Raw genomic sequence first — 15,609 nt, 5'->3', positions numbered from 1 at the left:
GATTAGTCCCAAATGTAGCCGAAATTTCTCTCTATGTGAGCAAGAAACTCGGCTGATGGTACAAAATACTTCCAGCGGAAAGCGTGGGTATAATTAGAACACTAAGAGATAAGTAAGTGTAAAAGAACCAAGACTTTTCAACACCCTCTCTTCATATAGAAGTAATTATCATTAGACCCTTAACTGTCTTCAATTTCCTTAACAGCCGGGTTGGGCTAAGTATTACACAGGAAATCCACACTCGTCACTGTGACAAGAAGCACTATCTCAAAACTTACCCACGATGGTCAAGTCAGTTAAATTTTTCTAAACTAACTCATCCTGTTTATCAATAACTTTTACTTTAGTACTCTATCCTACCCCAATCCTTCCCATCCCTATTCTTGCCATCCCAATTATGGCTTAAAAACTCACCGTCTCTCCCTCCTGGCTGCTGGTGAGATCAGAATCGCCTCTCCAAGCTCTCAGAGGGTCCTGCTTCCCTCAACGCTCTCCACTGGTTTTTTTTTTCAGCTCTTATCACCCCTCTGCATTTAACTAAAATCCCCTAGTCAATGACCGGTGAGGACCAGTTAAGCCTGGATATTCCGTGAGGTCAACCAGAACCCGTGCTTGTCACTTGAGGTCACAGCTGTGTATCTTCCTACAAGCATTGCACGACCCCCAGCTTCCACAAATTAATCTTGGATATTCACAGCCTCAAGGGAATGGACGTGACACCCATCATTAATTTTCCTCTCACACAAGGTATCGCCTAACCAGAGGGACATCACAACAAGTCTCCCTCACAAGAGACAAAAATCTGTCTCCACTTACTTGTCCTCTGATAACATTCTAATTCTGCCTATTCATATCTTACTCCTTTCCCCTCTTCGTCCTCCCTTTTTCTCTAATTTTCTCCGATACATTTCCTCGTTATCCATCTTTCTTCCTCTCTCTCTCCCTCCACCTTCTCCTTCCTGGCAGATAACGTAATTGTGTTTTATTATTTTTTTTGAAATGGAAGCTGAGAATTTTCTCCAGACCTCCAGTGCCATTTTTCCTGAGAACCTGAAATACTCAGTTGTTTCAGTATTTAGCCTTGGAATGCCCTATTTATAAAGAAGTGCAAAGTGCCACTAGCACGAGCCCTCAGTATTCTTTGGAGAAAGAGCTTAGATCTAGGTGAAATACCGGAGGTCCTAAAGAGTGAATGAGGGAGGTAGTAGAGCACTAGCTAAAAATTGCAGACCAGTAGCCCTAACTTCTCACATCATAAAAATCTACGAAAGAGTGATGAGACGGCAGATGACAAATTTCATGGACCAGCACAACCAACATAACCCGAACCAGCATGGTTTTAGAGCAGGACGATCATGTCTGTCACAGATGTTGAACCATTATGACAGAATTACGGAGGCATTGGAAGACGACCAAAACGCATATGTGATTTACACAGATTTTGCAAAGGCGTTTGACAAATGCGATCATGGAGTGATAGCGCACAAAATGAAGGCCATGGGCATTACGGGGAAGGTAGGCAGATGGATTTTCGGTTTCCTAACACACAAAACACAAAAAGTAGTAGTAAACACAGCAAAATCCAGCATCAGCGAGGTCAAAAGGTCAGTGCCCCAAGGCACTGTCCTGGCACCTCTGCTGTTTCTCATCCTCATAGCAGACATAGACAAAAACACCCGTCACACTTTTGTATCATCATTTGCAGATGACGCTAAAATAATCACGAAAGTTACTACGTGAATGAGGGGAGACCTGATCGAAGTGTATAAGTGGAAGATAGGTATTAATAAAGGGGATATTAATAAGGTCTTGAGGATGTCTCTCCAAGAGAGAACCCGCAGTAATGGATTTAAATTAGATAAGTTTAGATTTAGAAAGGACATAGGAAAGTATTGGTTTGGAAATAGGGTAGTTGATGAGTGGAACAGTCTACCTAGTTGGGTTATTGAGGCTGGGACTTTGGGTAGTTTCAAATTTAGGTTGGATAAGTACATGAGTGGGAGGGGTTGGATTTGAGTGGGACTTTCACATCAGAGCTTATTTCTTGGGTGGCATTGAAAATTGGGTTGGGCAAATGTTTTGTTAGTGGGATGAATTGTAAAGGACCTGCCTAGTATGGGCCAACAGGCTCCTGCAGTGTTCCTCCTTTCTTATGTTGGTAGAGGACACTGAAAAATTACAGGAAGACATAAGCAGGGTTTTCCAGTGGGCAGTGGAGAACAACATGACGTTCAATGGTGATAAGTTCCAGCTGCTTAGGTATGGAAACAATGAAGAACTCAAAATGAATACTATATACAAAACTCAAGAAGGTCACCAAATAGAACGAAAGGAACACGTAAAACACCTGGGGATAATTATGTCAGCGGACCTTTCTTTTAAAGACCATAACAAGATAAAGATCACAACAGCCAGGAAGATGACGGGGTGGGTATTGAGAACTTTCAAAACAAGGGAAATAATGTCGATGGTGACACTCTTCAAATCGCTAGTGCTCCCTCACTTAGAATATTGCTCAGTGCTGACGGCCCCGTTCAAAGCTGAAGAAATCCCTACAGAGATCGTTTACGGCTCACATTGAGCCGTGGAGAGAGTGATGCATGATAATATATACATAGAAAGTACTCGAGGGCTTGGTCCCAAATCTGCACACTGCCATAACAACATACTGGTGTGAGAGATATGGGAGGAAGTGTAAAATAAACCTAGTGAGGAGCAGAGGTGCGGTGGGGACAATAAAGGAACACTGTATCAACATTCGGGGTCCCAGACTGTTCATCATCTTACCAGAAGATATCAGAAACACTGCTGGAACAAGTGTAGAAGCCTTCATGAGGAAACTGAACAAGTATCTTCACTAGGTGCCAGATCAACCAGGCTGTGATGGATATGGGGGCAGCGGGCCTCCAGCAGCAACAGCCTGGTTGACCAGGCAAGCACCAGACGAGACTGGTCCATGGCCAGGCTCCGAGAGTAGATAAACTCTCGAAACTCTTCAAAGGTAAAGGTATATCAAAGGTGTATTTCTGGCTGACGTTACATGATTTACATGCAGTTCACAGTTGTTATCAGGGCCAGGTTGAGAGTCTTTGTTATCGTTGAACACTTTCATAATCGTTGACCCTCAAGGTGCAAGCCTGCGGGCCACTAGCTAGTATCAACAACCTGGTGGACCAGGCAGTCAGTCAGGAAGCCTAGCCTCAAGCGGGACTGTGAAACTAGTCATGCATGTAGCAGCAGATCACTACATAATGACTTACATTGTGTACGTTGCGAGGGTCGCAACACGGCTGTTGTCAAGTTTTATAGAGTAAATATATTAATGAAAATTATTCCTGGTCCTTTCCTTTATCTACTAACTTTGTTGAGTCATCTTAGTTTCGTAGATCATAATCACTGTCTTTCTCTTACTCTTCTTGTTTCTGGTTCCGTCACGTTCAGTTATAAAGAATCTTTGTGGGTATCGCCTAAGGATGTACCGAAGTATCGGTGTTGGCATTGGTTAAAATCGGCCGATACCACCCGATACTTTTGTAAATAGTACATCATGTTTGTTTGAAAATATCAACATTAACACACACACACACACACACACACACACACACACACACACACACACACACACACACACACACACACACACACACACACACACACGAGCTGTGACTCGACTACTGCAACCACAACTAGGTGAACACACTGTCTCTCTCTCTCTCTCTCTCTCTCTCTCTCTCTCTCTCTCTCACTATAGACAAGTGCCTTTGACAACCAGTAATTAACACAACAGGCCAAATAATGACATTATCATCTCAGAGAATTTAAGTTATTTAATATTTACCCTTCCTATGTTGTTATATATCCATTGGGATACTGAAGAGGATCCCAGAAGGGGATCGAGATATACAAATCAACCTTCTGTGCTTCTGTCTCCATGCGGGATATTATTGACCTTTGACAAGTGTTTATTACACTTTAGTTATTCATAGTCATAATTTTAAAAATAAAGAAAGGAAAAGTATCGGTATCAGCCGAGAATTGGGTATCAGAATCGGCCAAAATTTTGGTATCGCTCCATCCCTAGGTTATTATTACCTTCCTCTGATCTCCGGGAGAAGTTTTGTTGGCAAGCTTGATGCTTCTCTTGCTTGTGTACGTCCTTTATCACAGGGAGGAGGGGGGGGCTCCATGTTGGAACAACCTACTCTATGTTGTTTGTATATATACATATATATCTTTGTACAAGCCTGGTGCTCTGGGGTATGGAGGAGTGACCGTCTAGCTTTGGCTAGGCGTCCCTACACCGGGAGTCTGCTTGTGTGGTAAAGTACTGCGTACCCTGATGCAGAGTTTTCACGTTCGAATCCTGCTGTGAACTGACAGTTAATGTTGTGTGTGTGTGTGTGTGTGTATACTCACCTAGTTGTACTGCCCTAGTTGTGGTTGCAGGGGTCGATTCACAGCTCCCGGCCCCGCCTCTCCACTGGCCTCTACTGGGTCTCACTCCCTGAACCATAAGCTTTATTATACCTCTGCTTAAAGCTATGAATAGATCCTGCCTCCACTACATCGCTTCCCAAACTATTCCACTTCTTGACAACTCTTTGACTGAAGAAATACTTCCTAACATCCTTGTGATTCATCTGTATCTCCAACTTCCAACTGTGTCCCCTTGTTTGTGTCTCATGTCTGGAACATTCTGCCTCTGTTCACCTTGTCAATTTCTCTCAGTATTTTATGTCGTTATCATGTCCCCCCTGTCCTGTCCTCCAGTGTCGTCAGGTCGATTTCGTTTTGTGTGTGTGTGTGTGTGTGCGCGCGCGCGCGCGCATATTTGAAATTTATTTTAACTTTCTCTTTTGTGTTTTCCAGGTATGTGCAGCGTATGTTAGGAGGATGATGTGGAAGCATCAGGTCAAGTTGTGAGTACCTTACTGCCTTCTCTGTCCTCCGGTGACCCACTCCTCTTCCCTGTGCAGAATCCCTCTACCCTTCGTTGACCAGTCTGTCTTCCACTGACCACTCGACTAACCTAATCTAACTACCCCCTTGCCCTTCCTATCCTCTGTATTAGACTGAATTGAAACATCTCGGTCTTAATATTGACAGCTCCGCTCAGGAGAGAAGAGATATCAGAGCTGGAAAAAAAAAACAGAACTTTTACTGCCTGCGTTAAGTCATTAAAGCATTCATACTCCCGGGAATGTCTCAGTGTAATGGAAATGTTCTCTCTAGAGTGGAGAAGAGATACCTGAAAAAAAAAAATATATATATATATATATATATATATATATATATATATATATGTCGTGCCGAATATGTAAAACTGGTCAATTAGCAAGAACTCATTTAAAATTAAGTCCTTTCTAAAATTTCCTCTTATACGTTTAAAGATATATTTTTTTCATTAATGTTAATGTAAACATTTTTAATTTTGCACCAAAAGACTCTTGGAAAACTTACCTAACCTTATTATAGCAAGAACAATTTATTTTACCCTAACCCAACTAAATATATTTTAGATTTGTTTACAATAATTTAATACTAAACAAAAATAGTGAAATATATTTTTTTCGTTAGGTTCAGAATGATTTTGGCGAAATTATTGCATACACAAATTTTCACTTGTCCTATATGGCAAGATGAGCGTTGCTATTTAAGCCAAGATCGCAAGTTCTGCCTATTCGGCACGACATATATATATATATATGTCGTGCCGAATAGGCAGAATTTGCGATCTTGGCTTAAATAGCAACGCTCATCTTGCCGTATAGGACAAGTGAAAATTTGTGTATGCAATAATTTCGCCACAATCATTCTGAACCTAACAAAAAAATATATATATTTCACTGTGTTTGTTTAGTATTAAATTATTGTAAACAAATCTAAAATATATTTAGTTGGGTTAGGCTAAAATAAATTGTTCTTGTTATAATAAGGTTAGGTAAGTTTTCTAAGTTCCTTTTGGTGCAAAATTATAAATTTTTACATCAACATTAATGAAAAATATATATCTTTAAACATATAAGAGAAATTTTTAGAAAGGACTTAAATTTAAATGAGTTCTTGCTAATTGACCAGTTTTACATATTCGGCACGACATTATATATATATATATATATATATATATATATATATATATATATATATATATATATATATATACATATATATATTGTTGAAAATAAGAAAAAGTTTTGGAGTGAGATTAACAAGTTAAGGAAGCCTAGAGAACAAATGGATTTGTCAGTTAAAAATAGGAGAGGAGAGTTATTAAATGGAGAGTTAGAGGTATTGGGAAGATGGAGGGAATATTTTGAGGAATTGTTAAATGTTGATGAAGATAGGGAAGCTGTGATTTCGTGTATAGGGCAAGGAGGAATAACATCTTGTAGGAGTGAGGAAGAGCCAGTTGTGAGTGTGGGGGAAGTTCGTGAGGCAGTAGGTAAAATGAAAGGGGGTAAGGCAGCTGGGATTGATGGGATAAAGATAGAAATGTTAAAAGCAGGTGGGGATATAGTTTTGGAGTGGTTGGTGCAATTATTTAATAAATGTATGGAAGAGGGTAAGGTACCTAGGGATTGGCAGAGAGCATGCATAGTTCCTTTGTATAAAGGCAAAGGGGATAAAAGAGAGTGCAAAAATTATAGGGGGATAAGTCTGCTGAGTATACCTGGTAAAGTGTATGGTAGAGTTATTATTGAAAGAATTAAGAGTAAGACGGAGAATAGGATAGCAGATGAACAAGGAGGCTTTAGGAAAGGTAGGGGGTGGGTGGACCAGGTGTTTACAGTGAAACATGTAAGTGAACAGTATTTAGATAAGGCTAAAGAGGTTTTTGTGGCATTTATGGATTTGGAAAAGGCGTATGACAGGGTGGATAGGGGGGCAATGTGGCAGATGTTGCAGGTGTATGGTGTAGGAGGTAGGTTACTGAAAGCAGTGAAGAGTTTTTACGAGGATAGTGAGGCTCAAGTTAGAGTATGTAGGAAAGAGGGAAATTATTTCCCAGTAAAAGTAGGCCTTAGACAAGGATGTGTGATGTCACCGTGGTTGTTTAATATATTTATAGATGGGGTTGTAAGAGAAGTAAATGCGAGGGTCTTGGCAAGAGGCTTGGAGTTAAAAGATAAAGAATCACACATAAAGTGGGAGTTGTCACAGTTGCTCTTTGCTGATGACACTGTGCTCTTGGGAGATTCTGAAGAGAAGTTGCAGAGATTGGTGGATGAATTTGGTAGGGTGTGCAAAAGAAGAAAATTAAAAGTGAATACAGGAAAGAGTAAGGTTATGAGGATAACAAAAAGATTAGGTGATGAAAGATTGGATATCAGATTGGAGGGAGAGAGTATGGAGGAGGTGAATGTATTCAGATATTTGGGAGTGTACGTGTCAGCGGATGGGTCTATGAAAGATGAGGTGAATCATAGAATTGATGAGGGGAAAAGGGTGAGTGGTGCACTTAGGAGTCTGTGGAGACAAAGAACTTTGTCCTTGGAGGCAAAGAGGGGAATGTATGAGAGTATAGTTTTACCAACGCTCTTATATGGGTGTGAAGCGTGGGTGATGAATGTTGCAGCGAGGAGAAGGCTGGAGGCAGTGAAGATGTCATGTCTGAGGGCAATGTGTGGTGTGAATATAATGCAGAGAATTCGTAGTTTGGAAGTTAGGAGGAGGTGCGGGATTACCAAAACTGTTGTCCAGAGGGCTGAGGAAGGGTTGTTGTGGTGGTTCGGACATGTAGAGAGAATGGAGCGAAACAGAGTGACTTCAAGAGTGTATCAGTCTGTAGTGGAAGGAAGGCGGGGTAGGGGTCGGCCTTGGAAAGGTTGGAGGGAGGGGGTAAAGGAGGTTTTGTGTGTGAGGGTCTTGGACTTCCAGCAGGCATGCGTGAGCGTGTTTGATAGGAGTGAATGGAGACAAATGGTTTTTAATACTTGACGTGCTGTTGGAGTGTGAGCAAAGTAACATTTATGAAGGGGTTCAGGGAAACCGACAGGCCGGACTTGAGTCCTGGAGATGGGAAGTACAGTGCCTGCACTCTGAAGGAGGGGTGTTAATGTTGCAGTTTAAAAACTGTAGTGTAAAGCACCCTTCTGGCAAGACAGTGATGGAGTGAATGATGGTGAAAGTTTTTCTTTTTCGGGCCACCCTGCCTTGGTGGGAATCGGCCAGTGTGATAATAAAATAAAATAATGAAAAATACCTGAGGACCTTTGATGAGTTCCGAGAGTTTTTCTACTCCCAGAGACTGGCCTTGGGTCAGGCTCGTCTGGTGCTTGTTTGGTTAACCAGGCTATTGCTGCTAGTAGCCCGCTGACCCGACATATCCGTCATAGCCTGGTTGACCTGGATGTTGATAGTGTTCTCTCATTGTGCCCGTGACGACCCTGCTTTGCACTGGGTTTATTTTGTATGTGTAAAATATTTTACCCTTCGAAAATTAAATATATATCTAAGATAGAAGAAACAGGTACTCATGACTTACCTGGTGATGATCTAGTACTGCTTGGCATCTTTATCTGGCACTCGAAAGCAGGTCATGACAACCCTCGTGACCTATGGTGCCACTTTGACCTGGTACTACAAGATACTGGTCATGAGAAAGCTGGCGACCTGTGGCACTACTTCTGCCTGGAACTATAAGATACAGGTCCTGACTAGCCTGGTCATGACTGAACCTGGTGACCTCTGGCACCACCTTGATCTGACACTGGAAGACACAGGTCGTGACCAACCTGGTGACCTCCAAGAAATGTGAGAGGCTACGCTTGAGGGTTTTATAAGGTAAAACGCCCAGTTGAGAGTGCAAGTCCTTGGTTAACATTTTATGTATTTTGCCTCGGGAAAGTTTGATGCTGTCAAAATGTGAGTGAAGGGCGTTGTGGCCACGAGTTCCCTCTTGATGGATGAATTGTAAGATGGACTTCGACAAGTGTGAGATGTGCCGTGGCAAGTAGTTCCATCTTGATAGATGATTTATAAGATGAATTTCGACATACATTTGATGGGTCTCGAGTTTTCATACCTTTCGTAGCCCGGCTCTGGGCGACGCTTGTCTGGTGCTTACCTGGTCAACAGGTTGTTGTTGCTAGCGGTCCGTTGGCCCACATATCCCTCACAGCCTGGTTGGTCCAACAATGTTTATGGTATCTTCTGGCAATGTGTTAAAAATTCTGGGATCATGCATGTTGATACAGTATTCTTACTGTGCCCACAACACTCCTGCCTTACACTTACACATCCTTCCATATTTCTCACTTCAGTATATTTTTATGGCTGTGTATAGATTTGGGACTAAACCCTCAGGTACTCAACACGTATATATTATGTATCTCTCCTCCACTTCAGCGAGTAAATATTTAGGGGTTTGAGGTGTTTCCAATACTCAAAATGCTTTATTAGCTCTATGCGGCAATAAATGATCTTTGAATCTGTTCCAGCTGTGCTCTCTTCCCTGCCGTAAATGGAGCAGTCATCGCTGAACACTGCTCCAGACGAGAGAGCACCAGCCACATGAAAGTGTCACTAGTGGCATTATTTCTCGTTTCGAAAGTCTTCATTATCCACCCTGGTATTTTCCTGGCTGTCGTGACATTGTTCTTATTATGTTCTTTGAAAGAGACGTCAGCTGACATTATTACAACCAGATCCTTTACGTGTTTCTATCATTCTGTTTGGGAAGTGACAGCTGTCATGGCCATGACTGTCTCTTCAAAGGTGAATTGTAAGATGGATTTTGACAGCCAGTAAGAATTTCTTTGATTTCTATGTTAATATCTGGGAGGATGTCTTAGAGGGGCTTCACGTCTGAACGATATGTAATAAAGAGAAAATAGTCGAGGGGAAAGGGGTGGCCATACTGCTGGTGGAGCAGCACAACACAACACTGCTGGGGTGGCCATACTGCTGGTGGAGCAGCACAACACAACACTGCTGGGGTGGCCATACTGCTGGTGGAGCAGCACAACACAACACTGCTGGGGTGGCCACACTGCTGGGTAGCCACACTGCTGGGTAGCCACACTGCTGGTGGAGCAGCACAACACAACACTGCTGGGGTGGCCACACTGCTGGTGGAGCAGCACAACACAACACTGCTGGGGTGGCCACACTGCTGGGTAGCCACACTGCTGGTGGAGCAGCACAACACAACACTGCTGGGGTGGCCATACTGCTGGTGGAGCAGCACAACACAACACTGCTGGGGTGGCCACACTGCTGGTGGAGCAGCACAACACAACACTGCTGGGGTGGCCATACTGCTGGGTAGCCACACTGCTGGTGGAGCAGCACAACACAACACTGCTGGGGTGGCCATACTGCTGGTGGAGCAGCACAACACAACACTGCTGGGGTGGCCACACTGCTGGTGGAGCAGCACAACACAACACTGCTGGGGTGGCCACACTGCTGGTGGAGCAGCACAACACAACACTGCTGGGGTGGCCACACTGCTGGTGGAGCAGCACAACACAACACTGCTGGGGTGGCCACACTGCTGGTGGAGCAGCACAACACAACACTGCTGGGGTGGCCACACTGCTGGTGGAGCAGCACAACACAACACTGCTGGGGTGGCCACACTGCTGGTGGAGCAGCACAACACAACACTGCTGGGGTGGCCACACTGCTGGTGGAGCAGCACAACACAACACTGCTGGGGTGCCCACACTGCTGGTGGAGCAGCACAACACAACACTGCTGGGGTGGCCACACTGCTGGTGGAGCAGCACAACACAACACTGCTGGGGTGGCCACACTGCTGGTGGAGCAGCACAACACAACACTGCTGGGATGGCCACACTGCTGGTGGAGCAGCACAACACAACACTGCTGGGGTGGCCACACTGCTGGTGGAGCAGCACAACTCTGCTGGGGTGGCCACACTGCTGGTGGAGCAGCACAACACAACACTGCTGGGGTGGCCATACTGCTGGTGGAGCAGCACAACACAACACTGCTGGGGTGGCCATACTGCTGGTGGAGCAGCACAACACAACACTGCTGGGGTGGCCACACTGCTGGTGGAGCAGCACAACACAACACTGCTGGGGTGGCCACACTGCTGGTGGAGCAGCACAACACAACACTGCTGGGATGGCCACACTGCTGGTGGAGCAGCACAACACAACACTGCTGGGGTGGCCACACTGCTGGTGGAGCAGCACAACTCTGCTGGGGTGGCCATACTGCTGGTGGAGCAGCACAACACAACACTGCTGGGGTGGCCATACTGCTGGTGGAGCAGCACAACACAACACTGCTGGGGTGGCCATACTGCTGGTGGAGCAGCACAACACAACACTGCTGGGGTGGCCACACTGCTGGTGGAGCAGCACAACACAACACTGCTGGGGTGGCCACACTGCTGGTGGAGCAGCACAACACAACACTGCTGGGGTGCCCACACTGCTGGTGGAGCAGCACAACACAACACTGCTGGGGTGGCCACACTGCTGGTGGAGCAGCACAACACAACACTGCTGGGGTGACCACACTGCTGGGGTAGCCACACTGCTGGTGGAGCAGCACAACACAACACTGCTGGGGTGGCCACACTGCTGGTGGAGCAGCACAACACAACACTGCTGGGGTGCCCACACTGCTGGTGGAGCAGCACAACACAACACTGCTGGGGTGCCCACACTGCTGGTGGAGCAGCACAACACAACACTGCTGGGGTGGCCACACTGCTGGTGGAGCAGCACAACTCTGCTGGGGTGGCCACACTGCTGGTGGAGCAGCACAACACTGCTGGGGTGGCCATACTGCTGGTGGAGCAGCAACACACAACACTGCTGGTGTGGCCATACTGCTGGTGGAGCAGCTTAACACAACACTGCTGGGGTGGCCACACTGCTGGTGGAGCAGCAGAACACAACACTGCTGGGGTGGCCACACTGCTGGTGGAGCAGCACAACACTGCTGGGGTGGCCACACTGCTGTTGGAGCAGCACAACACAACACTGCTGGGGTGGCCACACTGCTGTTGGAGCAGCACAACAGAACACTGCTGGGGTGGCCACACTGCTGTTGGAGCAGCACAACACAACACTGCTGGGGTGGCCATACTGCTGGTGGAGCAGCACAACACAACACTGCTGGGGTGCCCACACTGCTGGTGGAGCAGCACAACTCTGCTGGGGTGGCCACACTGCTGGTGGAGCAGCACAACACAACACCTCTGGGGTGGCCATACTGCTGGTGGAGCAGCACAACACAACACTGCTGGGGTGCCCACACTGCTGGTGGAGCAGCACAACACAACACTGCTGGGGTGCCCACACTGCTGGTGGAGCAGCACAACTCTGCTGGGGTGGCCACACTGCTGGTGGAGCAGCACAACACAACACCTCTGGGGTGGCCATACTGCTGGTGGAGCAGCACAACACAACACTCTGGGGTGGCCACACTGCTGGTGGAGCAGCACAACACAACACTCTGGGGTGGCCACACTGCTGGTGGAGCAGCACAACACAACACTGCTGGGGTGCCCACACTGCTGGTGGAGCAGCACAACACAACACTGCTGGGGTGGCCACACTGCTGGTGGAGCAGCACAACACAACACTGCTGGGGTGCCCACACTGCTGGTGGAGCAGCACAACACAACACTGCTGGGGTGCCCACACTGCTGGTGGAGCAGCACAACACAACACTGCTGGGGTGGCCACACTGCTGGTGGAGCAGCACAACTCTGCTGGGGTGGCCACACTGCTGGTGGAGCAGCACAACACTGCTGGGGTGGCCATACTGCTGGTGGAGCAGCAACACACAACACTGCTGGTGTGGCCATACTGCTGGTGGAGCAGCTTAACACAACACTGCTGGGGTGGCCACACTGCTGGTGGAGCAGCACAACACAACACTGCTGGGGTGGCCACACTGCTGGTGGAGCAGCACAACACTGCTGGGGTGGCCACACTGCTGTTGGAGCAGCACAACACTGCTGGGGTGGCCACACTGCTGTTGGAGCAGCACAACAGAACACTGCTGGGGTGGCCACACTGCTGTTGGAGCAGCACAACACAACACTGCTGGGGTGGCCATACTGCTGGTGGAGCAGCACAACATAACACTGCTGGGGTGGCCACACTGCTGGTGGAGCAGCACAACACAACACTGCTGGGGTGGCCATACTGCTGGTGGAGCAGCACAACATAACACTGCTGGGGTGGCCACACTGCTGGTGGAGCAGTGCAACACAACACTGTTGGGGTGGCCACACTGCTGGTGGAGCAGCACAACACAACACTGCTGGGGTGGCCATACTGCTGGTGGAGCAGCACAACACAACACCTCTGGGGTGGCCACACTGCTGGTGGAGCAGCACAACACAACACTGCTGGGGTGGCCACACTGCTGGTGGAGCAGTGCAACACAACACCTCTGGGGTGGCCACACTGCTGGTGGAGCAGCACAACACAACACTGCTGGGGTGACCACACTGCTGGTGGAGCAGCACAACACAACACCTCTGGGGTGGCCACACTGCTGGTGGAGCAGCACAACACAACACTGCTGGGATGGCCACACTGCTGGTGGAGCAGTGCAACACAACACTGCTGGGGTGGCCACACTGCTGGTGGAGCAGCACAACACAACACTGCTGGGGTGGCCACACTGCTGGTGGAGCAGCACAACACAACACCTCTGGGGTGGCCACACTGCTGGTGGAGCAGCACAACACAACACTGCTGGGGTGGCCACACTGCTGGTGGAGCAGTGCAACACAACACTGCTGGGGTGGCCACACTGCTGGTGGAGCAGCACAACACAACACCTCTGGGGTGGCCACACTGCTGGTGGAGCAGCACAACACAACACTGCTGGGGTGGCCACACTGCTGGTGGAGCAGCACAACACAACACTGCTGGGGTGGCCACACTGCTGGTGGAGCAGCACAACACAACACTGCTGGGGTGGCCACACTGCTGGTGGAGCAGTGCAACACAATACTGCTGGGGTGGCCACACTGCTGGTGGAGCAGCACAACACAACACCTCTGGGGTGGCCACACTGCTGGTGGAGCAGCACAACACAACACTGCTGGGGTGGCCACACTGCTGGTGGAGCAGCACAACACAACACTGCTGGGGTGGCCACACTGCTGGTGGAGCAGCACAACACAACACTGCTGGGGTGGCCACACTGCTGGTGGAGCAGCACAACACAACACTGCTGGGGTGGCCACACTGCTGGTGGAGCAGCACAACACAACACTGCTGGGGTGCCCACACTGCTGGTGGAGCAGCACAACACAACACTGCTGGGGTGGCCACACTGCTGGTGGAGCAGCACAACACAACACTGCTGGGGTGGCCACACTGCTGGTGGAGCAGCACAACACAACACTGCTGGGGTGGCCACACTGCTGGTGGAGCAGTGCAACACAACACTGCTGGGGTGGCCACACTGCTGGTGGAGCAGTGCAACACAACACTGCTGGGGTGGCCACACTGCTGGTGGAGCAGTGCAACACAACACTGCTGGGGTGGCCACACTGCTGGTGGAGCAGCACAACACAACACTGCTGGGGTGCCCACACTGCTGGTGGAGCAGCACAACACAACACTGCTGGGGTGGCCACACTGCTGGTGGAGCAGCACAACACAACACTGCTGGGGTGCCCACACTGCTGGTGAAGCAGCACAACACAACACTGCTGGGGTGCCCACACTGCTGGTGGAGCAGCACAACACAACACTGCTGGGGTGCCCACACTGCTGGTGGAGCAGCACAACACAACACTGCTGGGGTGGCCACACTGCTGGTGGAGCAGCACAACACAACACTGCTGGGGTGGCCACACTGCTGGTGGAGCAGTGCAACACAACACTATAGTTCGCTGGCCTCATCAACAAAGGATGGAATCCTCAAATTGGTGTTAGGTAATATAGCAGAGTAAAGTGAGCCTTAGTGTGGCGTGCAGTTAGGTCGATTTCCGCTCACCACGGAGGTTGTTGACAGTGTAATATAAATGGTATATAATTCCTTCAAGTTGACGAATAAGACATATATGCATCACTAGGTATTTTTATTGACAAAATATTTTGGCTACGCTGCAGGCTTTATCAGTCAAATACAGAGATCCACCACAATCCTGGTGGCAGTAAATGAAGTTGAGTGGCAGTTTGAGGTAATCAGTCCGTCATGCTAAGAGAATTGTTGTCTTCCCTCAAGTATGAGGGACTGATCTTCTCAGTCTACCTGCCCACTACGTCTACTGTCTCCAGCAGTGTAATTAAGTATCCCACAGGGAACCTTAAAGAGGTTGCCTAATTTTTTGTTCTTATTTTTCTTCCTCCATCTTGTTCGATTTTATTTTGCTCATAATTTGAGAACTCATCCAATCGGCTTCAAATTTTCAACGCCTGTGTACGGTAATGAGGACCAGATTCTTGAAACAGTTGGCATGTTCACGTTCCCTATAACCAGAGTAGTTGAGTCCATTCTCAGCATCCTGGAATGGCTCACATAACTTACAAAACGCTCAGAGCGTAGCTTCAAACATTCCAAAAAGTTGCCTCCTAATTATTATGACGATGGCGGAGAGTAAAATTCAGACGTGTAGGTGCAGACTTGACCTGGTTGATCAGGCAAGAACCT

General features: G+C 47.8%; 1 long non-coding RNA gene across 1 annotated transcript in view; it reads left to right on the top strand.

The window, feature by feature from the left end:
* LOC138852617 (uncharacterized) overlaps positions 1-15,609 on the top strand; it is a 111,278-nt gene that overhangs the window by 7,129 nt on the left and 88,540 nt on the right. The window contains exon 2 of the long non-coding RNA XR_011391917.1: positions 4,870-4,919. This is a non-coding gene — a long non-coding RNA (uncharacterized lncRNA). The remainder of the gene's footprint in view (positions 1-4,869; positions 4,920-15,609) is intronic.

This window comes from Cherax quadricarinatus, chromosome 12 (assembly GCF_038502225.1).
Source record: "Cherax quadricarinatus isolate ZL_2023a chromosome 12, ASM3850222v1, whole genome shotgun sequence".
In the NCBI taxonomy this organism is placed as follows: domain Eukaryota; kingdom Metazoa; phylum Arthropoda; class Malacostraca; order Decapoda; family Parastacidae; genus Cherax; species Cherax quadricarinatus.
This window is presented reverse-complemented; position numbering and strand designations above follow the sequence as displayed.